General features: G+C 38.2%; 1 pseudogene; it reads left to right on the forward strand.

Annotated features, from left to right (window-relative positions):
- The first annotated feature begins 18,651 nt into the window (after positions 1-18,651).
- Positions 18,652-24,676, forward strand: part of LOC124234179 (protein WWC3-like) — a 109,616-nt pseudogene continuing 103,591 nt past the window's right edge.

The raw sequence follows: 24,676 nt of genomic DNA on the forward strand, positions 1-24,676 counted from the left end.
TCTTCTAGATACACGTTTAGAAATAATTGTAGAAATATGATATATTTAAGGTTTACTTCAAGATAACTGATAAAAGGGGATGGGAAGAAGTGGATATGAAGCAATATTGTCATGAGTTAGTACTTGTTGAATTTGATGATTGGTAATGGAGGTCCATTATTGTATTCTCTTTAATTTATTTATGGGAGAGGACGCAGTGCTGGTGTCTTGTGGATATTGGCCACAGACCAAAGCAGAGCACAGTAAAGTAAGCCTCTGTTTACCTGGCCTGAAATGTTCATAGTCATGATGATGTGAATCCTTGGACTAGAAGCGACAGAAAGAGAAGAGCATGTCTGTTTGTTTACCACTGCATGTATGGCAAAAAGCATGTAACCAATAAATATTTGTTGAATGAATAAATTATCATCTTTACAATCACATAAATCAACTTTCTTGCCAGTAAAATCAAAATCACTGATAGCCACTAAGGTGAAGTCATGTGAGATATCCAGAATTGAGTAAAATAGGATTTGGAATATCCAAAAAAGTATATGTTGCTGCTACATCACAAAAAGAGACAATCATATATGATGTGCCTCTATGGAAGAAACCACCACCACTTATGAGGTATGCCTGCCCTAAAAATAAAATCTGAATCTGCTCAATTTCTCTGTAGAGATTACATGGAATCGAAGTCTTTACTAGCAGATACCTGGAAATGTCTTTATTTCCTTCATTTTTGAAGGATAGTTTTGTCAGATACAGAATTCTTGGTTGACGAGATTTTGTTTTTCATTTAGCATTTTTAATACATCATCTCACTTCTTTCTTAGCTGTAAGATTTCTACTGAGAAATCCTCTGACAATCTTACTGAGAATCCCTTATATGTGGCAAGTTGCTTTTCTCTTACTGCTTTCAAGATTCTTGGTCTTTTGCTTTTTACTGTTTGATTATAAGGTGTTTCAATGTGAGTCTCTCTGGATTTTTCCTACTTGAAGTTTACTGAGTTTCTTGGCTTTGTTGAATCATGTCTTTATTGAATGAATGTGTCTGGTAAGTTTTTAAGGCTCTGTTAACTTTTCTGCATTCTTTTTTCTTTCTGCTCCTCTACTCAATAATTTTAAATGCACTGTACTCAAGCTCATTGATTCTTTATTCTGCACGCACAAATCTGCTGTTAAACCTCTCTAGTAAAGTTTGCAATTTGGTTACTTTATTTTTCAGCTGCAGAATTTCTGTTTTGTTTCTTTTTTAGAATTGATATCCTTTTGTTGATATTCTCATTTTGATGTTATATCATTTTCCTGTTTCCCTTAGGCTTTTTAACTTATTTAAGAGAGTAGTTTAAAAATCTTTGACTCATAAGTCCAGTGCTTGGTTAATCAGGGACAGTTTCTGCCACCTCATTTTCTTTCACAGAATAGGTCATATTCTCCTGTTCCTTAGTATGCTTTGTGATCTTTTGTTGAAAATTGGGCATTTGAAAAAACACCCACCTCTACCAATCATTCCAAACTGGCTTTGTATCATGGACATCCTTCACTAATTAGCTGAGTGTGTCTTGAACTTCAAGGTGTTTGAGGAGAAAGCTTATAAATTTCTTGAGTCTTTTCTGAACATGAGTCTTGCCTATGCCTTTGTGTGCTTTTTCCAATCCTTTTTATACATGACCGATTTTCAAATGGCTTATAAAAATGTTTGAGAATTATCAACCCATACATGCAGTCTTGTTGATTTTACCCCTTCCGATCAGTGTTTATTGCATCTTGTTTTTAATTTGCATTTCCCTGATGACAAATGAGAATGACATCTTTTCAAATGTTTATTAGCCCTCTGAAAATTTTATTCTGTTCCCTACCAGTTTAAATCTTTTCAGGGTCTTGTATTTTCCCTGTGCTGTTTCTTCAGTATGGTTGACTTGTTTTTCCTAGCCTCCTGTAGGAATTTGGTTTTTATTGTTTTGGAAAAAGAGTGCCTCTTTCTTTGCAAAGCAGCCACTGTCTCTTTCTCTCAAAGTAAATTTTGCTTACATCTGAATCCTAAAAAAGTCAGACCATCTAAAATGTAATCTCCAGATTTGGTGAAAATCTCTTGACTCATTTTTGCACAACATGGTAACAGATAAAGGTACATTTATGTAGGGCAACCTTCTACACATACCGGGAGGACCTTAAATATGTTTAACCTAATGTTTTTGTTTTTATAGTTTTTATTGAGTTATAATTGACATACAATATTATGTTAGTTCCAGGTATACTACATAATGATTTGACGTTTATGTATATCACAAAATGGTCACCACAAGAGGTCAAGTTAACATCCGTCACCATACCTAGTTACAGAATTTTTGTCTTGTCATGAGAGCTTTTAAGATCTGCTTTCTCAGTGACTTTCAGATACGCAATTCAGTATTATTAACTATAGTCACCATGCTTAATTTAGTATTTTTAAATCAGCAGACGTTGTTCTGAAGAGTTAACAAATATTCTCTCATGTAATTTTCCTGACATTGCTGTAAGGCTGTTGCTGTTATTATTTTCATTTTTAAGAAGGGAAACTGAGGCACGGAGGGGCTAATAACATGCCAAGGGAATGCTGCTGTTATGTCATGGGCTGGGATTTCAATCCGTACAGTCTTAACACCACAGCCGGCACAGGGCACAATAGGTGTTGTCACTAAGGTCATCTGGTGTCCCTGAGAGAGTTTTCGTATTGCGTATCATCTGCTCTCTTTCTAAACTGCTCACTCTCTCACCTCATTTTTTCTTTCCTTCTCTTCTCTCTTCTGTCTTACTGCCACGCAATCAACAATATTTACTGACCATCTACTATGTGACAGGCACTGTGCTGGTTGCCCTTGCTTTACCAGCTGCTACAAGTGACACTACCTGGCCAGTGACAGTGAAGCCGCAAGGTCATTCCTGAGGGCATCAATTGTCTCCCAGAAATCACTAGTAGCTTGTAATAAAAATAATTTACTTTTTAAGCTGGATGTCCTTGATGTCTCACCATTTTGTCCATGAGGTTTTTTCTTATTGATTTGCAAGAATTCTTTGTTACTTAAAGATAGCAACTATTTTCAGGTGTGCATGCTTCAGATATTTCTTAATTTTTTTGTCTGCTTTTAAATTTTGTGTACGTACATGAGTATACAAAAGTTTCACTTTCTGTGGAAACTATGAGAAATTTTATCTTGACAGTATCTTACTTTTCAGTAAGAAATCAAATAAACAACTACCTACACATTTTGTAGATCTGTGTTTAGTCATGTAATTCATAGTTTGTGGGATGATGTATTTTTAAGGTTTATGGTCATAAAATAGTACAATTTTACTAGTAATGTTAGTTAAGGAGATAAACATGACAGCAATCTTAATAGTAAAACTGTTCTGCAAAACTGGTTGGCATTTTATTTAAGAGCTTAACAAATGCATGCCCTCCAACCCAGTAGTTCTGTCGTTGATACATGCTTAACAGAAGTGCAAATATATATGAACCACAACACATTTACAAGGATTTTACAGCAGTACTCTACATGGTGGCCCATGATTGTGTGGCTGATTAGGGGCTGCAGCTCCCTGCCGCTGCCAGCGTCACAAAAGAGGATCACACCACATATCACTAGCCTGGAAAAAGAGCAAAATTGAAAGTTTCAAGTATGTTTTCTACTGAATGTATATTGCTTTTGAACCATCATAAATTATGAAAATCATGATCATCAAAAAATCGTGAGTCAAACCATTTTAAGTCGGGGATTTCTATATTGGATGAGTCTTGCTCGAGTGGAATGAACCCCACTTGGTCATGTATATAATTTATTAATTCATTGTTGGATTTGATTTGCCTATATTTTGTTGAGAATTTTTGCTTCTAAGTTCATGAAAGAAACTGGTCTGTAATTGTTGTTTTTACAATTTCTTTTTTTTGAGGAAGATTAACCCTGAGCTAACTACTGCCAGTCCTCCTGTTTTTTGCTGTGGAAGACTGGCCTTGAGCTAATACCTGTGCCCATCTTCCTCTACACTATACATGGGACGCCTACCACAGCATGGCATGCCAAACAGTGCCATGTCCGCACCTGGGATCCGAATTGGGAAACCCGGGGCCACTGAGAAGTGGAACATGCGAACTTAACCGCTGGGCCACCGTGCTGGCCCCTGGTGTGTAATTTTTTTAATGTACTTTCTTTGGCTTTGATATAGTAATACTGGCTTCATCAAATGAACTGAAAAATGTTCTCTTCTATTTTTGTGGAAAAAATTGTGTGGAATTGCTCTGTGTGTGTGTGTGTGTGTTTGTAGTCTCAGAATGGGGAAAGTCTTTCTGAAAATTCTAAAAGTCCAGATGGAAGCTTAAAGGAAATAACTGATAGATGTGGATTACACAAAACTAAATATATTTCCCAGGGCATAAACTGCTAATATTAAAATAATATCGGAAGTTAAATAATAGGGGCCAGCCCCATGGCCTAGTGGTGAGTTTGGCACACTCTGCTTCAGTGGCCCAGGCTTGGTTCCCAAGTGTGGACCTATACCGTTCATTGATGGCCATGCTGTGAAGGCATGCCACGCACGAGATAGAGGAAGACTGGCACTGATGTTAGGTCAGGGTGAATCTTCCTCAGCAAAATATTTAAAAATTTAGAAAAAAAATTAGCTATGTGAATTGAGAGATGGTAGTAAATAAACGTTACATTTTTGTATCCTAAGAGAACTATTTTTGTCAGAAAAATAATAAAATAAGCAATTGGTTTTACAAGTAACATGTCAAAATAAAAATTGAACAGTGAACAGCAGTATTCCATTTCCGACAAAATATTTGAAATTATTTTTGCTACTATTTTTTGCTTATGCTTCTCCCTAATGGATAAAGAGAAGAATGCTCTATAAATGGCAACAGATTAGTGTTCCTTACATATTAGTGGAAACTGCTTATAACTTTTATTGTTAAAAATTATTGTATGCTCGCTATAGAATTTTTAGAGAATCCAGGAAAAAGCACGCATAATCTCACTTCACAATTGATCTTAGTTTTTGGTTTCCTAGGCAGGAAGATACTCAAAGCCTGCATGTATTTATAAATTTAACAGATGTTATTAAATTGTCCTTAGAGGTTGCATCATTTTGTGCTTTCACAACAAAGCGTGAGTACTCATTTACCATCCCTTATCCTCAACAACACCAGATTTTCAATATTTTAATTTGTTTTGCAAAGTGATAGGTAAAAAATTTTATCCTATAATTGTTTGGGTTTGCTTTTTAAAAATTACGCTTTGGGTTCAACATTTCTTTCTCCCGTCCACTGATAAGTTCTGTTTTTTAGGATCCTATTGGGTGCTTCATCTTCTTTTTCTATTTTTTTTTTGGTGTCTTCACCTTTTGTACTCTATCGTTCTTTTTTCTTTAATTCTTTAGTTTGAGTTCTGCATAAATTAGGAAATAGACCGTTTGTCATACATGTTGCAAATGTTTTGTTCAGTTATCATTTTGTAATTTTTTATTTATGGCTTTTTTTCATGCAGGGATTTTAAATTCTTGTATAGTAGGATTTATAATTTTTCCTTTAATTTCTGCACAAAGGTTACCTAACTAAAAATTGTAAATAACTGACAAAAACTACAGAATGCTAGAAGGTGTGGTTTAAAGAAGTATGTGGGATAGTGCCACAATGTGTATAGATGAACACTGCAGCATGAGAACTCAAAATAAAAGAATCAGCAGTAGTTGTGGTCACTGCTTGAGAAGCCAGTGTGGACAGATCTCCAGACTCATCATTAGAGGACTGGGAATGCCCAGTAGGTGCTCAAAGACACAGTCATGAAGAAGGGAGGACAGTTTGGGAGATGTTGTGCCCACTAGGCCTTTCTCATTGGACCAGAGTGGGTGGCTGTTGGGGGAGTGATACTATTGTACTATTATAAAAGTATCAGGCAGCTATTATTTATTATATAATATAGATATATAGAATCTGACCAATGCGTGAAATATGAAAAAGGAAATAATCTACTGTTTCACCACGGTTATTATTTTAGCACAGTTCCACTCAGCCTTATTTCAACTTGTGTTTTAAAAAGTGAAATTATGCTACATATGCATTTTCTCATTTTCTCTGTATTTTTTCCAATATTTTATTAGAAACATTTTCTGACAAATTTAAGATTTTTATAGCAAAGACCCAAATAGTATCTAGATTCTGTCGTTAATATTTTGCTATCTTCCATTTTCGTAAATGTATCCATTTTTATCCACACATCAATCAATTCTTATTTTTTTGATGCATTTCATAGTAAATTACAGAAATCCGTACACTTCTCCCTAAATATTTCAGCAAGTATGCCATTAACTAGACGTATTTATTTACACTGGTTTTCTTTGGATATAAACTTATGTACAATGAAATGCGTAAAGCTTAATATGTGTCACTTTTGTATACTTTTGAAAAAAATTTGCCGTTTAACATAAGCATTCCTCTTATAATTACATTAAGTCCATAAGTTGACCTAGGAAGGAGTAACAACTTTGTGAGATTTAGTCTCCACCTCTGGGAATTTGGCATATCTCCATATCTTCTTTTTGGCTCATAGTAAAGTGAGGAGTTTTCATCATATGAGTTCCTGCAGGTGTCAAATTAAGGTTTTTATCTAGGTATTTTTGAGAGTTTCTTCCTCTTATGAGAGAACTTTGTTTTCAATTTTGATTTCTCACTGACTGTTGTAGGAACATAGAAACATTGTTATAGTGTGGAGATTTCTTTTTAATATGCAAAAGCTTCATTGAGATAGAATTATATACCATACAATTCACCACTAAAAGTGATTGTTATGTGGTTGGCCTGGTGGCATAGTGATTAAATTCAGGCACTCCACCTCAGTGGCCTGGGGTTCATGAATTTGGATCCCCGGTGTGGACCTACACACTGCTCATCATTCCATGCTGTGGTGGCGTATGACATACAAAACAGAGGAAGATTGGCACAGATATTAGCCCAGGGACAATCCTCATCACCAAAAAAAGAAAAAGAAAAAGAAAAAGAAAAGTGTTTCTTAGCTATGAATGATTTAGTATATGCGTAGAGTTGTGCATCTGTCACCAGAGTCAATTTAAAAACAGTTTTTTCACCCCCAGGAGAAACTCTGAACCCATTATCAGTCAATCTCCATTCCCCCTTGTCCACTCTTCTCAGCCTCTGGCAACCACTAATCTACTTTCCTTATAAACAGATTGGCCTGTTTTGGACACTTTATGTAAATGGAATCGTATAATATGTGGCCTTTTCTATCTGGCATCTTTCGCTCAGCATGATGTTTTCAAGGTTGATACACATTGTAGCATGTATCAGTTCTTCATGTGGTTTTGTGGCTGAATAATATTCCATTTGTTTGTGTATACTACTGTTGGTTTTCGTTTCATCAGTTGATGGGCATTTGGGTTATCTTCCCCTTTTGACTGTTGTGAATAATGCTGTTATGAAAATTTATGTACAGGTTTTTGTGTGGACAAATGTTTTCAGTTCTTTGGTGTATATACTTAGGAGTGCAGTTGCTGGGTCATAGGGTGTAAAAGTTTTTAACTGCCATATATGCCATTCCTGATGACTAGCATCCTCTGACCCCAACACCCACTTCAAACTAGGCTTTACTTACCCTCAATTCTGCTGGGTCTGGAGCAGGGGTTCTCAACATTGGATGCCACTAGAGTGTCTAACCCACTTGGTTACCTGGGACTCTTCCCTATTTACTGAAAGTTTAGTGTCCTAGGGAAACCCTTTAGGTTCCCTCAGACCTAGGCAAACTGGGACAGTTGGTCACCTCACCATCAGAACCACTTGGAGAGCTTTAAGAAATCTGATGCTTGTACCTCTCCTCAGGAAACGCTGACGTCTCAGGTAGGGCATGGGCTTGGGATTTTTAAAGCTCTACAATCTAATATGCAGCTAGAGTGGAAAGCCATCGGTGTGGAACCATGTGTGGTTTGCTCTTGGTGTGCACATTTGAAAGCTGTCCTGATAACTGTGCTGAAAACGCATCTCAGAGTTGACACTTCCTTTCTCTATATGGGGTTCCATCTGTGGGTCTCAGGACTGTGCAAAAGAGAGTTACTTCTTTAGTACAGCTGGTAGATTTTGCTGTTTGTATTTTCATCTTTGTTTCCAAAGATGTCTGATTATAAATTATGTGATAGCAATTATATATGAAGCTCTTAATTTACCACACTACCACACCAAGAAACTCTAGACTGGTCCTGGAGCCCTAAACTGGCCTGTAAGGAGCTATTCTCTATTCTATGTGTACCAATCAGGGCTCCTAGTGGCAAGCAATGAAAACCTATTCTATTTGATTTAGACGCAAGAGGATTTAACAAGTAAATATTTGTGGAATTTGGGAAGGACCAGAGAGGATAGTGATTGGTGAAATCACCAGGAACAACATCCAGAACCATCCCATAGAGGTAGTTTCATGAGGACACTGCCCCTTGCTTCCAGTACAGACACACTTTACACTGTTGGTTCCTTTGATGGTGAACTCTGATGGTATCCCTAGAATTGGAAACCATGCTGCTGCCCTCTAACTCCAGTAGGTCTGCTGGCTGTCAGTAACCTCACCAGCAAGATCCCACACACTTTGTTCCCACTGGGGCACATGCTGTCACACCTGCTGCAAGGGAAGCTTGCAAGTTCAGGTTCTATAATGGGAGATGTTATTTCTGCCATGTGAGAAAGGAAATTCTGCAGATGTAGGAAATTTTAGATGCTGGGCGTCCACACTTAGTGACCGATGCCCACTAACCTGCCCAACCCAAGTAGTGACCAATTAGGGATAGAAATATCATCATTCAGAGGGAAGTAGTGACCTGTCATATATCAGGCCAACTGGATATACAGATTTTCATGATTTCTAGAAAATTTTGCTGGGTTCTTTTTCTTCTTATTTTTTAAAGCTTGACACCTGAGCTAACATCTGTGGCAAACCTTTTTTGTTTTCTCTTCTTCTCCCCAAAGCCCCCAGTACATAGTTGTGTATTCTAGTTGTAGGTCCTTGTTGCTCTGTTGTGTGGGATGCCACCTCAACAAGGCCTGATGAGCGGTGCCATGTCTGCACCCAGGATCTGTCCTGGCAAAATCCTGGGCCACCGAAGCAGAGTGCGTGAACTTAACCACTCGGTCTCAGGCTGGCCCCTGGATTCTTGGATAAGAAGGTGCAAGTTGGCTGTCAAGGCAAACTCCTCTCATTTTGCCTAGGACTTTCCAAGTTTTGTAACAGGTGGTCACCCTGATTGGGATATATAGACTTATAATTAGGGCATACTTTAAGTCCAAAGTATCATATTGTCTTGCCTGTCAAGTGTAGATATCTGCACTGAGGAAAGGAGGCTCCAGCTTCAGGGCGGAATGCCCCAGTAGGACAGTGATGGAAGCGGAGTGGGTGGTACCTAAAAATCAACCCATGCACAGGCTCATCCTGGGAACCCTGAGTGAGGCTGGGAGTGCATATCCAGCTGATACCAGCCAGTCATTATGAGCAATTCTGTGCCGGTAGAGGAGCTCAAAACCCATAGTCCCAAAACAGAGCCAAGATCTGGGAACTGAGACACAGAGCCAAAGTAACAATAGGCAAGTATATGGGTACACCCTTCTTAGTCCTCCTAGCTCTACATGGGTAGATGAATTCTACTGGTAGTATTTTTCACAATTGGACCCTTTAAAACAAATTGCCTCTTTTTTTTTGTTGTGGTAGTATGTACATAACATAAAACTTGCCATCTTAACTGTTTCTAAGTGTACAAGTTCAGTGGCGTTAAGTACCTTCACATTATTAAGCAACGAATCTCTAGAACTTTTCATCGTACAAAACTGTAACTATACCCATTAAACAACTCCCCCATTTCCAAAACCTGGAACCCACCATTCTGCTTTTTCTTTCTGGGAATTTTACTGCTGTAGTAACCTCAGAGAAGTATTTGCCTTTTTGTGGCTGGTTTGTTTCACTCAGCATAATGTGTTCTTAGTTCACCCTGTTATATAGCATGTGTCAGAATTTCCTTCCTTTTAAAAGCTGAATAATATTCCATTGTATCCATTTACTGCATTTTGCTTATCCATCTATTGACAGATTTGCGGTTGTTTACATCTTTGGCTACTATTGACAATGGTGCTATGAACATTGATGTAGAAGTGTCTTTTTGATGCCTGTTTTAAATTCTTTTGGTTATATACCTTACATATGCTGAATTCTATGGTAATTGTGTGTTTAAATCTTTGAAGAACACCACACTGTTTTCCACATTGGCTGTACCATTTTGCATTCCCACCAGCAATGCACAAGGATCCAGATTTCTCCACACTCTCCCCATTATTTTCTCTTAAAAAGTAAGCATCATAATAGCTGTGAAGTGGTTTTGATTTGCATTTCCCTAATGAATACTGATGTTGAAGAACTTTTCATGATCATGAAGATCTTTTCAAATTGTCCATTTGTATGTCTTGTTAGGAGAAATATCTATCAAGTTCTTTGCCCTCTTTTGAATTGCGTTTTTGTTCTTGTTGAATTATAGGAATTGTTGACATATTCTGGATATTCATTCCTAATCAGATGTATCACTCACCAAGATTTTCTCCGAATCTGTGGGTTGCCTCTTTACTCTGTCGACAGTGCCCTCAGTACATAAAAGATTTTAATTTTGGTGAAATCCAGTTAGTATTTTTTTCTTTTTTCTTTTTTTTGCTCCTTGTGCTTTTGGTGTCATCTCCAAAACTTATTGCCAGATCCAATATTTTGATCCTGTGTTTTTCTATGAGTTTATATTTTAACATCTTACATTTAGATCTTTGACCTATTTAGAGTTAGTTTTTGTACATGGGGTAAGGGTCCAACTTGATTCTTTTTCATGTGGATATCCAGTTTTCTTGGCACCATTTGTTAAGAAGACTGTCTTTTCCCACTGAATGGTCTGGGCGCCTTTGGCACCTCTGACCATACATGTAACAGGTCATCTATTTATGCCAGTACCACAGTGTTTTGATTATGATAGCTTTGTGGTATGTTTGCAGTCAAGAAGTGTGAGTCCTCCAACTTTGCTCTTTTTCCTCAAGATTGTTTTCGCTGTTTAGGGCCCCTTGAGATTCCATATAAATTTTAAGATATATTTTTCCATTTCTGTAAAAAATGCTGTTGGAATTTTGATAGGGATTGCATTGAATCTCTGGATTGCTTGGGTAATATTATCATCATAACTTTACTGAGTCTTTTAGCCATTAACACAGGATTTCTTTACAGTTATTTAGCTCTTTTTTCCTGTCTTTCAGCAATGTTTTGTAGTTTTCATTATACAGGTCTTTTGTCTCTTGGATTAAGTTTATTCCTAAGTGTTTTTTCCTTTTTGATGCTATTGTAAATGAAATTTTTTTAATTTTGTTTTCAGATTGTTCCTTGCCAGTGTACAGAAATGCGACTGCTTTTGAGTGTGTGTTGCAAATCTCTGAATAGCGCAGCGTGAGGGTTTCCAGCTAGGATAGCAATGTAAGAAGATTCTGAACTCACGTCCTCCATGAACACACCAAATATACAGCGACTTATGGAGCAATTTCTTCTGAAAAGAAAAACAAAAATTAGCTGACTCCCACACATCAAACAAGAAAACAACATCTAAACGGGTGGGAGAGGCTGAGACACAGTCATGCTATAAACTCCACCCTTGGCCCAAGGATCCATATTGGAAGGAAAATCACAAACCTGAGCTGCTCCCTGAAGAGTGAAGAATTTGAACCTTGTTTCTTGTACCCCAGCTTTTAAGACCTGTGCATAAGAGAGGAGCCCCAATACATCTAGCCTTGAAAGCCAAAGGGGCTCGTGTCCACAAGACCCACAATGCTAGATGGAACTGCGAAGCACTTCTTAAAGGACTCACATGCACAGACTCACCCACCCCAGTGACTGGCACAGAGGCAGCTGACTGAAAAGCCCCCGGTCTTGCTGTGAAAGAGGCCTATTTGCTTATCTTAAGGCACCAATATGAGGGGCAAGCATATAATTTAACACACAACTGGGGCTTATTGAAATATTCTCCAAAGATAGAGGCCACATCTTTGTGCTCTCCCTCTGGCTCAGGTCAGCTTGGTGGTATCTCCTGAAAGGAGCTTCTACACTTGTCTGGTGCCCCAGTTTTTGTAGCTGCCCAGCAGGTGCCCAGCAGGTGGCTGTAGATCACTAGGCTCTGTTGGCCAGTGGGGCGTATGCTTGCAGGTCCCACAGAACTGTAAAAGATGAACAGTACTGAACTGGCTATACTGCCACCTTCTCCACCCCCAACCTCCGGGCATGGCAAGAGGCAACACTCCAAGGTGCCCAGTCTTTCTGGCAAAGACGCCTATTTGTTAGCTTTGAAGCTATGGCCTGAGGGACAGGCTTCTAATTAAACATATCTCTAAAGGAGGACTGTAGTCCTCTCCAGTCACCTCAGGAGGAGGGCACTATCATCACACTCACCTTCTGCTATGCTCCACAGTGCCAGTATTGCCCAGTGGGAGCTTGTATGTGTCTGGTGCCCTGGCTTTTACATCTGGTGCCCTTTTTTTGTGTGACACCTGCCCATGAGATGCTCCTTGATCACCCTACGGTGGTGGCCAGCAGGGCTTGTACTCACTAGTTCAACAACAGTAGCAAAGAGGAAATAATTCTAAATTGGTATCACACCAGTGCTCAGTGCAGAGGGAGCAGGCAGAGATGCCCATCTCTCAGTCTTCCCCTGAAAGAGGCATATTTGCATGCTTGGAAAGGTACTGTCTGAGGGACTGGCTTCCAAGCAACCAGAATATAGCTGCTAAGATCCTTTCCTTTGGGACACTGATAGATCTTGGCATATCCTTCACTACTGGGACTTACTAAGAACAAAGTAAGCTAATGGTGCAGTTACAGCGGCTTGAGAGACAACCACGAGCTGGGGCAGGGTTTAAGGATAATGTTCAACTCTTTCTTATTCAGAGATACATGATAGAAGGGTGCACAAGGCCATTCATTCAGGGCTAGGAGAGATGATTGTTTTATCCAATGCACAGAAACCAACACAGGGTGAGAAGGAAAAGGAGAAACAGGAACATGTTCTAAATGAAAAAGCAACATAAAACTCAGATAATAACCTTAATGAAACAGATAGTGACCTCCCAGAAAGAGTGAAGATAGCTTAAGAGATTATGGGACAACATCAAAGCAGGCAAACATTCACAGTATAGAAGTGGCTTAAGAAAGAGAGAGAGAAAGGGGCAGACAATTTACTTGAAAAATAATGGCTGTAAACTTCCCTAACCAGGGGAAACGAATGGACATGTAGATCCAGGAAGCCAAGAGAGTCCAAATAAGATGACCCAAAGAGACTCACAGCATGATGTGTGAAAATTAAATTGTCAAAAGTTAAAGGCGAGGACAGAACCTTAAAAGTTCGGCATTTTGTACCTTATTTTGTACAAGGGAACCATCATTAGAATATTAGCAGATTTTAAGGCGGAAACTTTGCAGGCATGAAGGGAGTGACACAATATATTAAAAATTCTTGGGGATGGCACAGTGGCACATCAGTTAGGTTCGCACGTTCTGCTTCGGTGGCCCAGGGTTCTCTGGTTTGGATCCCGGGTGTGGACATGGCACTGCTTGGCACGCCATGCTGTGATAGGTGTCCCACACATAAAGTAGAAGAAGATGGGCACAGATGTTAGCTCAGGGCCAGTCTTCCTCAGCAAAAAGAGGATTGGTGGCAGATGTTAGTTCAGGCCTAATCTTCCTCAAAAATAGATAAATAAATACTTACATACATAAAAATAAAATAAAATGCTGAAATTAAAAAAACTGGCAACCAAGAATACTCTACCCCCAACGCTGTCATTCTTAATTGAAGGAAAGGTAAAGAGTTTTCCAGAGAACAAAAAGCTAAAGGTATTCATCAAAACTAGACTGGCTTTACAAGAAATGTTAAAAGGACCTCTTTAAACTGAAACAAAAGGGCACTAGTCAGTAACAGGAAAACATAAGAAAGTGTACATCTCACTGATAAAGCTAAACATATGGTAAAATGCATAGTAATCTGATGTTGTAAAGATGTTGGGTTACTTATCAAGCTGGCATGAAGGTTAAAAGACAAAGCTAATAAAAATAACTATATGTACAATAATTTAAGTAATACACAAGATAAAAGAGGTATAGTGTGACCTCAAAAACATAAACAGTAGGGGAGGAGAGTTAGAAAAATACAGTTATCAAAAAAAGTTATCAACTTAAAATAGACTGCTATATGTACAGGTTGTTGAATGCAAACCTCAGGGTAACCACAAAGAAAACCTCTAGAGGATACATGGAAGATAAACAGAAAAGCATTAGGCATACTCCTGCAGAAAATCACCAAATCATAAGGGAAGAGAGCAAGAGAAGAGAGGAGCAGAGACACTACAAGCTGTCCAGTAACAGTGAACAAAACAGCACAAAGTGCATACCTATTAATAATTACTTGAAACATAAATGGACTAAATTCTCAAATCAAAAGACAGAGAGTGACTGAATGAATTTAAAAAAAAAAGAAAAAGAAAAAGACCCATCTATATGCTTGCTTACAAGAGATTCACTTCAGAAGGAAGGACACACACAGAGTGAAAGTGAAGGGATGGAAAAAGGTATTCCATGTAAGTGGAAACCAAAAGAAAGCTGGAGTAGCTATACTTATACCAGACAAAACAGACTGTGAAACAAACACTGTAATGAGGCTAAGAAGGTCTGTTAACAGACCTTAAGATAGAAATAAACAGCAGTATAATGGTAGGGTGCTTTAATACTCCACTTTTTAAATTTATTTTTAATTTTTTTATTGAGTTAATGATAGGTTACAATCTTGTGTGATTTCACTTGTACATTAATGTTTGTCATTCATGTTGTAGGTGCACCATTTCACCCTTTGTGCCCACCCCCCACCCAACCTTTCCCCTGGTAACCACTAATCTGTTCTTTTTGTCCACATTTTTAAATTCCTCATATGAGTGGAGTCATACAGAGATTATCCTTCTCTAACTGGCTTATTTCACTTAACATAATTCCATCAAGGTCCATCCATGTTGTTGCAAATGGGATGATTTTGTTCTGTTTTGCAGCTGAGTAGTATTCCGTAGCATATATGTACCACATCTTCTTTATGCATTCATCTGTTGCTGGGCACTTAGGTTGCTTCCATGTCTTGGCTATTGTAAATAATGCTGCAGTGAACATTGGGGTGCATAGGACTTTTGGAATTGCTGACTTCAAGCTCTTTGGAAAGATACCCAGTAGTGGAATGGCTGGATCGTATGGTAGTTCTATTTTTAATTTTTTGAGGAATCTCCATACTGTTTTTATAGTGGCTGCACTAGTTTGCATTCCCACCAGCAGAGTATGAGGATCCCATTCTCTGCACAACCTCTCCAACATTTGTTACTATTAGATTTAGATATTTTTGTCATTCTAATGGGTGTAAGGTGATATCTTAGTGTAGTTTTGATTTGCATTTCCCTGATGATCAGCGATGATGAGCATCTTTTTTTTTTTTTTTTTAAAGATTTTATTTTTTCCTTTTTCTCCCCAAAGCCCCCCGGTACATAGTTGTGTATTCTTCGTTGTGGGTTCTTCCAGTTGTGGCATGTGGGACGCTGCCTCAGCGTGGTCTGACGAGCAGTGCCGTGTCCGCGCCCAGGATTCAAACCAACGAAACACTGGGCTGCCTGCAGCGGAGCGTGCGAACTCAACCACTCGGTCATGGGGCCAGCCCCGATGATGAGCATCTTTTCATGTGTCTGTTGGCCATCTGTATATCTTCTTTGGAGAAATGTCTGTTCATGTCTCCAGCCCATTTTCTGATCGGGTTGTTTGATTTTTTTGTTGTTCAGTTGTGAGAGTTCTTTATATATTATGGATATTAAGCCTTTGTCAGATATATGACTTGCAAATATTTTTTCCCAGTTAGTGGGTTGTTTTTTTGTTTCAATCCTGTTTTCATTTGCCTTGAAGAAGCTCTTTAGTCTGATGAAGTCCTGTTTGTTTATTTTTTCTATTGTTTCCCTTCTCTGAGAAAACATGGTGTCAGAAAAGGTCCTTTTAATACTGATCTCAAAGAGTGTACTGCCTACGTTTTCTTCTAGAAGACTTGTGGTTTCAGGTCTCACCTTTAAGTCTTTGATCCATTTTGAGTTTATTTTGGTGAATGGTGAAAAAGAATGGTCAATTTTCATTCTTTTACATGTGGCTTTCCAGTTTTCCCAGCACCATTTGTTGAAAAGACTTTCTCCATTGTATGCACTCAGCTCCTTTGTCAAAGATAAGCTCTCCATAGATGTGTGGTTTTATTTCTGGGCTTTCAAGTCTGTTCTATTGATCTGTGCACCTGTTTTTGTACCAGTACCATCCTGTTTTGATTACTGTAGCTTTGTAGTATGTTTTGAAGTCAGGGATTGTGATGCCTCCCGTTTTGTTCTTTTTTTTCAGGATTGCTTTAGCAATTCAGGGTCTTTTGTTGCCCCATATAAATTTTAGGATTCTTTGCTCTAATTCTGTAAAGAATGTCATTGGAATTCTGAATGGGATAGAGTTAAATCTGTAGATTGTTTTAGGTAGAACGGAGATTTTAACTATGTTTGTTCTTCCAACCCATGTACATGGAATGCCTTTCCATCTCCTTATGTTGTCATCCGATTCTCTCAGAAAGACCTTGTAATTTTCATTATATAGGTCCTTCACTTCCTTAAATTTACCCCAAGGTATTTTATTCTTTTTGTTGTGATTGTGAATGGTATTGTGTTCTTGAGTTCTTTTTGTGTTAGTTCGTTATTAGAATATAGAAATGCTACTGATTTATGCAAAGTGATTTTCTACCCTGCAAGTTTGCTGTAGTTGTTGATTACTTCTAAGAGTTTTCCAATGGATTCTTTGGGGTTTTCTATATATAAGATCATGTCGTCTGCAAACAGAGAGAGTTTCACTTCTTCCCTCCCTATTTGTATTCCTTTTATTCCTTTTTCTTGCCTGATTGCTCTGGTCAGGACCTCCAGTACTATGTTAAATAAGAGTGGTGATAGAGAGCATCCTTGTCTCGTTCCTGTTTTCAGGTGGACGGCACTCAGTTTTTGCCCGTTGAGTGTGATGTTGGCTGTGGGTTTGTCATATATGGCCTTTATTATGTTGAGGTAGTTCCCTTCTATGCCCATTTTGTTCAGAGTTTTTATCATAAATGGCTGTTGGATCTTGTCAAATGCTTTCTCTGCATCTATTGAGATGATCATGTGGTTTTTATTTCTCAGTTTGTTGATGTGGTGTTATCACATTGATTGATTTGCAGATGTAGAACCATCCCTGTATCCCTGGTATGGATCCCACCTGATCATGATGTATGATCCTTTTCATGAATTGCTGAATTCTGGTGGCCAAAATTTTGTTTACAATTTTTGCATCTATGTTCATCAGTGATATTGGCCTATAGTTCTCGTTTCTCATGGTGTCCTTATCAGGCTTTAGGATCAGCGTGATGTTGGCCTCATAGAATGTGTTAGGAAGTGTTCCATCCTCCCTAGTTTTTTGGAATAGCTTGAAAAGGATAGGTATTAAATCCTCTCTGAAAGTTTGGTAGAATTCCCCAGGGAAGCCATCTGGTCCTGGGGTTCTATTCTTTGGGGTGTTTTTGATTGCTGTTTCAATCTCTTTCCTTGTGATTGGTCTGTTCAAATTGTCTGCTACTTCTTGAGTGAGCTTTGGGAGATTGTAGGAGTCCAAGAATTTATCCATTTCCTCTAGGTTATCCATTCTTTTAGCATAGAGTTTTCTGTAGTATTCTCTTATAATCCATTGTATTTCTGCAGAGTCTGTTGTTATTGCTCCTCTTTCATTTCTGATTTTATTTGAGCTTTCTCTCTTTTTTTCTTTGTAAGTCTGGCTAAGGGGTTGTCAATTTTATTTATCCTCTCAAAGAACCAGCTCTTTGTTTCATTGATCCTTTCTACTGCCTTTTTCATTTCAATAATATTTATTCTGCTCTGATTTTTATTATTTCTCTCCTTCTGCTGACTTTGGGCTTCATACATATATATAAAGAAAAAAGTAGAGGGAGATTGGCACAGCTGTTAGCTCAGGGCTAATCTTCCCCATGCAAAGAAAACAGGAGAATTGGCAATGGATGTTAGCTCAGAGTGAGTCTTCCTCAGAAAAAACGAAAGAAAGAATCTGGAATCACAACATATGAAAACCTATTGGATGCTGAAAAAATAGTTCTAAGAGGGAAGTTTATAGTGATAAATGCCTTTATTAGGTAAAAAAGGAAGATTGCAAGTAAATACCTAATTTTACACCTTGGGAAACTAGAAAAAGAACAACAAACTAAGCCCAAAGTTGGCGGAAGGAAGGAAATAACAAAGATCAGAGCAGAAATAAATGAAATAGAGACCCGAAGAATAATACAAAACATCAGTGAAACTAGGAGCTTGTTTATTGAAAAGATAAACAGAATTGAAAAATGTCTTGCTTCGTTATTAGAGAAAAAGAAAGAAGACTCAAATAAAGTCAGAAACAAGAGGAGACATTACAACTCATACTGCAATAAACAGGATTGTAGGAGCCTATGGTGAAGAATTATATGCCATCAAATTGGACAACCTAGAAGTAATAAATTCCTGGAAACATGGCATGGGTGGCAATGGTGAGAGTACTAGTGACACCTCTAATAGAAGTGATGGGAGGTGAAAAGTGCCAATCCTCAGATATAACCAGAAGCACCTCAGGTAAAAGAAAGCAAAAGCTGGTACTGTAGCACCACCTACTAAAAAATCAGTTGGATAGTTGGAATCAAAGCAAAGCTATACCTAAACAAGAAAAGTGTTTCCTATGACAAATACTGCAGTGGAGGAATATTTCATCAAGTACTGTAAAAAGCCATGGTAATACAGCATCAGAGAAAAGAAATGACAATTGTCCAGAAACTAAATTCATGTGTGCTTGGGATATAACTGATAAATTGAAAAAGAATTCATAAGGAAATTCAGCAACCTACAAGAAAACTCAGAAGGCAGTTCAGTGAGCTCAGGAATAAAATTAGTGAACAGAAGGAGTATTTTACCAGAAAGATTGAAACTCTGAAAAAGAATCAAACAGAAATCCTGAAGCTGTATAACTCAACAACTGAGATAATGAATAAAGTGGAAATTTTTGGAAATAGAGCAGACCATATGGAAAAGAGCATTAGTGAGCTTGAAGATGGAAGCCTAGAAATGATTCAGGTGGAACAGGAAAGAAAGCTAAGGTTTTTCTTAAATGTGGAAATTCTGTGAAACTATCTGACTCAAGAAAGGGGAAGGATAATGGGTACCCTAGGAGAAGAGAGAGAGGGAGGAACAGGAAGCTTATTTAAAGAAATAACAGCTGAAGACAGTGATGTCAGCATCATGGCAAAGTTAGCTGTTCCCTTAGTCTCTTGCCGCTAAGATACAACTAAAAAGACAGTAATTAAGCAACAGAAGATACACACAGACCAAAATAGGATGTCTGAGAGACCCACACAGCCATGAGTCTGATGGTGAGGGTACTGGATAGCTGGGAAGCATTATAAGGAGGTAAGCAGATCTCCTCCCCCTCCCAAACAACAGCGATCTAGCAATCTAGTAGCCATCAAGGGTCATCATGCAGTGGCCAGCGCACAACTCTGAGAGGAGGCAGGGGAGCAGACAGGACTTTGCACAAATGTATTTGCTTGCAGAGTTCCAACTAAGCTTGTGAAATACACCACACTGAGGCAGCTCAGCCACCACATGGGCACCCCCACCAAGCCCAGCATTCCAGGTGGGCCACCAGTGAATACAGAGAGGGCTTGCACACGTGTAAGAAAACACCTGTCATCTCCCTTCCTGCCTTGCTCACTTGCTTGGCCCTTCAGCCAGGGCCTCAGATCTACACCAGAGCACCTGTGCCTGCATGTGTGGCCTGCCAAACAGTGGCGGACAGGAGGCAAACACAGATGAGCCTTATGGGCACAACTTCCAGCAGATGGGCACAACTTCCAGGTGACATGGCAGGTTCAGAAAACACAGCTCTTGCCCACCCTCCTTGATGGTGGCAGGTGGAATCCGTGACCAGATACTACCACTATATGCTGGAAGAGATACAGTATCTCCATCAAACACCATGAAGAAATATGTTAATGCTCCAGATCAGATGGAAAATAGCAAGTCTCCAGAAACCAGTCCTGACGTCACAAGAATTTACAATCTAAATGATGGAGAATTCAAAAGAGACATCATAAAGAAATGTGGCAAATTACAATAAAACTCAGGAACACAGTTCAGTGACTCAGTTCAGTGAATAAAATTAATGCGCAGAGGAATTCTTCACAAAAGAGACTGAAACCCTAAAAGAACAACAACAACAACAACAAAAACAAACAAACCCAAAAACCCCCAGAAATACTGGAGATGAAGAACTCAGTGAGTGACATTAAAAAAACCAAAAAACTTAGAATTCTTAAGAAACAGGACTGACACTATGAAGGACAGAATTAGTAATTCAGAGGACAGAAATATAGAAGTGCTTCAGGTGGAGGAGGAGAGAGAACTAAGACTTAAAAAAATGAAGAAATTCTCCAAGAAATACCCAACTCAATTAGGAAATGCAGCATAAGGATTATAGGTCTTCAACAGGGAGAACTGAGGGAGAAAGAAGCAGAGAGCTTCTTCCAAGAAATAATAGCTGAGAATTTCCCAAACATGAAGAAGGAGCTGGACATGCAAGTACATGACTCCAATGGAAGTCCTAATTACATCAATACAAAAAGAACTTCTCCAAGGCATGTATTAGTAAAATTGGCAAAAGTCAATGAAAAAGAAAAAATATTAAAAGCAGCAAGACACAAGAGAAAAATCTACAGGGGAACCTCTGGCAGCCTTTTAGCAGATTTCTCAGCACAAATCTCATAGGCTAGGAGAGATTGGAATGATATACTGAAAATAGTGAAAGACAAATCTCAGCCAGAAACATTCTATCCAGGAAAATTATCTTTCAGATATGGAGAATTAAAAGCTTTCCCAGATAAACAAAAACTGAGGAAATTCATTGTCATCCCCCCAACACAAGAAATGCTCAAAATGCCCTCATACCTGAAACAGAAAGCCTAAGTGTTAGAAGGTCTTGAGCAAGGAGATAAGTAGACAGACAAAACCAGAAAATTGCAACTCTCTATCAGAAGAAATTAGAAAACACTTAATAAGAACATTAAAGATAAAGGGAAGGAAAGTATCAAAGCCAACTATCAGCACTTCATTTTAATCACAAACTCAACACACAAAACAGAATAATTTGTGACAATACTTGGATGAAGAAGAGGAAAGTGATGGAAGCTGCATAGGCTAATGGAGATAAGAGGCTCTCAGAAAATGGGCCATCTCACCTACGAGATCTTTTATACAAACCTCTTGGTAACCATTAAACAAAAAATCAGAACAGTGACACAAATGATAAATAAAGAGAAAACTGAGAAACTCATCATAGAAAATCACCAAACTGAAATGGCAGTCAGAAATACATGGGAAGAGAAACAAGGAAATAAAGAACAACTGGAAAACAAGAGATAAAATGGCAGTATTAAGCCCTCATATACCAGTAATCACTCTAAATCTTAATGGATTGAATTCTTTGATCAAAACAGAGTGACTGGATGGATTAAAAATGGACCCAACAATATGCTGCCTCCAGGGAAACACATGTCAGCTCTAAAGACAAACACTGGCTCAGAGTGAAGGGTGAAAGATGATACTCCAAGCAAAAGGTAAACAAAAGAAAGCAGATGTTGCCATACTTATTTCAGACAAAGCAGATTTGAAGGTAAAAAAAGACAATGAGACAAAAAGATGGGCAGTATATAATGATAAAAGGGATATATCCCCTAGAGGACATAACATTTATGAATATATATGCACCTAACACAGGAGCACCAAAGTGCATAAAGCAATATTGGCAGACCTAAAGGAGAAATTAACAGCAACACGATCATAGTAGGGGACCTTACACCCAACTTACATCAATAGATAGACCATCTAGACAGGAAGTCAACAAGAAAGTAGTGGAATTAAATGAAAAACTAGCCCAGGTGAACTTAATAGATACACGCAGAGCATTCCATCCCAAAACAGCCGAATTCACATTCTCTCAACTGCACATGGAGTGTTCTCAAGGATAGACAATATCTTGGGAAACAAGCCAAGCCTGAATAAATGTAAGAAGATTGAAATCATATCAGGCATCTTTTCCGACTATCATGCTATGAAACTAGAAATCAACTACAAGAAGAAAGCTGTGAAAGCCGCAAATATGTGGAGACTAAACAACAGGCTACTGAATAACCATTGGATCAATGAAGAAAGCAGAGGAGAAATTAAAAAAAAAGATCTGGAGACAAATGAAAATACATCCCCTCAACTCTTATGGGATGCGGCAAGCAGTTCTAAGAGGGAAATTCACAGCAATACTGACTCACCTCAACAAACAAGAAAAATTTAAAAACATAGACAAATCAGCCAGACTCACTAAGAAAGAAAGAGAGAGGTTCAAATGAATAAAATTTCACACAGAAGAGGAGAAATTACAACACGTACCACAGAAATACAAAAGATTGTAGAGAATACTATAGAAAGCTATATGCCAACAAATTGGAAAACCTAGAAGAAACAGATACATTCTTAGATTCATACATCCCAAAACTGAATAAAGAAGAGATAGAGAATCTGAATAGACCAATCACAAGTAAAGACATCAAAACAGAGGTCAAAAACCTCCCCCAAAACAAAAGTCCAGACCAGATGACTTCTCTGGAGAATTCTACCAAACATTCAGAGAAGATTTAATACTTACACTCCTCAAACTATTCCGTGTAATTGAGGAAGACGGAATACTTCCTAACTCGTTCTGTGAAGCCAACATTACCCTGATCCCAAAGCCAGACAGGGACAACACAAAGAACGGAAACTATAGGCCAATATCACTGATGAATATAGATGCAAAAATCCTTAGTGAAGTATTGGCAAACTGAATACAGCAATACATTAAAAGGATCATACACCATGATGAAGTGATATATATACCAGCGATACAGGGATGGTTCAATGTCTGTAAGAGAATCAATGTGGTACGCCACATTATGAAAATGAAGAATAAAAATCACATGATCATCTCAAAAGATGCAGAGAAAGCATTTGACAAGATCCAACATCCATTTATGATTTAAAAACTCAATAAAAATGGGTGTAGAAAAAAGTACCTCAAAATAATAAAGGCCATATACGACAAAGCCATAGCCAACATCATACTCAGTGGGGAAAAACTGAAATCCATCCCTCTGAGAACAGGAACAATACAAGGGTCTCGCCACTCCTGTCCATCACATTACTGTAAGTTTTGGCTGGAACAATTAGGAAAGACAAAGAAATAAAATGTGTCCAAATTGGAAAGGAAGAAGTGAACCTCTTGATCTTTAGCGGTGACATGATTCTGTATATAGAAACACTAAAGAAATCCATGAGAAAACTATTAGAAGAAATCAACAAGTACAGCAAAGTTGCAGGGTCCAAAATCAACAAGCAAAAATCAGTTGCATTTCTATACCCCAATAATAAACTAACAGAAAGAGAACTCAAGAATACAATCCCATTTACAATTGCAGCAAAAAGCATAAAATATCTAGCTGTAACTTTAACCAAGGAGGTGAAAGATCTATACACTGAAAATTGTAAGACATTATTGAAAGAAATTGAAGATAACATAGAAATGAAAGCTATGCCATGCACATGGATTGGAAGAATAAGCATAGTTAAAATGTCTACACTACCAAAAGCAATCCCAATCAGAATCCCTATGACATTCTTCATGGAAATAGAACAGAGAATCTGAAAATTCATATGGGGCAACAAGAGGTTCCAGCTAGCCAAAGCAATCCTGAGAAAAAACATAGCTGGAGGCATCACAATCCCTAACTTCAAAATATACTACAAAGCCATAGTGATCAAAAAAGTGTGGTACTGTCACAAAAACAGACACACAGATCAGTGGAACAGAATTGAAATCCCAGAAATAAAACCACATATCTAGGGACAGGTAGCTAATCTTTGACAAAGGAGCCAAGAACATACAATGGAGAATGGAAAGTCTCTTCAATAAATGGTGTTGGAAAATCTGGACAGTCACATGAAAGAATGAAAGTAGACCATTACCTTACACCACACACAAAAATTAGCTCTAAATGGCTTAAATACTTGAAGTAAGACACGAAACTGTAAAACACATAGAAGAAAATATAGGCAGTACACTCTTAGACATCCGTCTTAGCAGCATGTTTTCGAAGACCATGTCTACTCAGGCATGGGAAACAAAAGAAAAAATGAACAAATGGGACTGCATGAGACTAAAAAGCTTCTGCAAGGCAAAGGAAGCCATGAACAAAATGAAAATATAACCCACCAACTAGGGGGAAATATTTGCAAATCTTATATCCAGCAAGGAGTCAATCTCCAAAATATACAAAGAACTCATGCACAATGACAAAAAAGGAACTCGATCAGAAAATGGGCAGAGAATATGAACAGGTGTTTTTCCAAAGAAGATATACAGATGGCTGACAGGCATGTGAAAATATTTTCAACGTCACTAATTATTAGAGAAATACAAAT

The sequence above is a fragment of the Equus quagga genome, unplaced genomic scaffold (genome assembly GCF_021613505.1).
Source record: "Equus quagga isolate Etosha38 unplaced genomic scaffold, UCLA_HA_Equagga_1.0 72560_RagTag, whole genome shotgun sequence".
Lineage (NCBI taxonomy): Eukaryota > Metazoa > Chordata > Mammalia > Perissodactyla > Equidae > Equus > Equus quagga.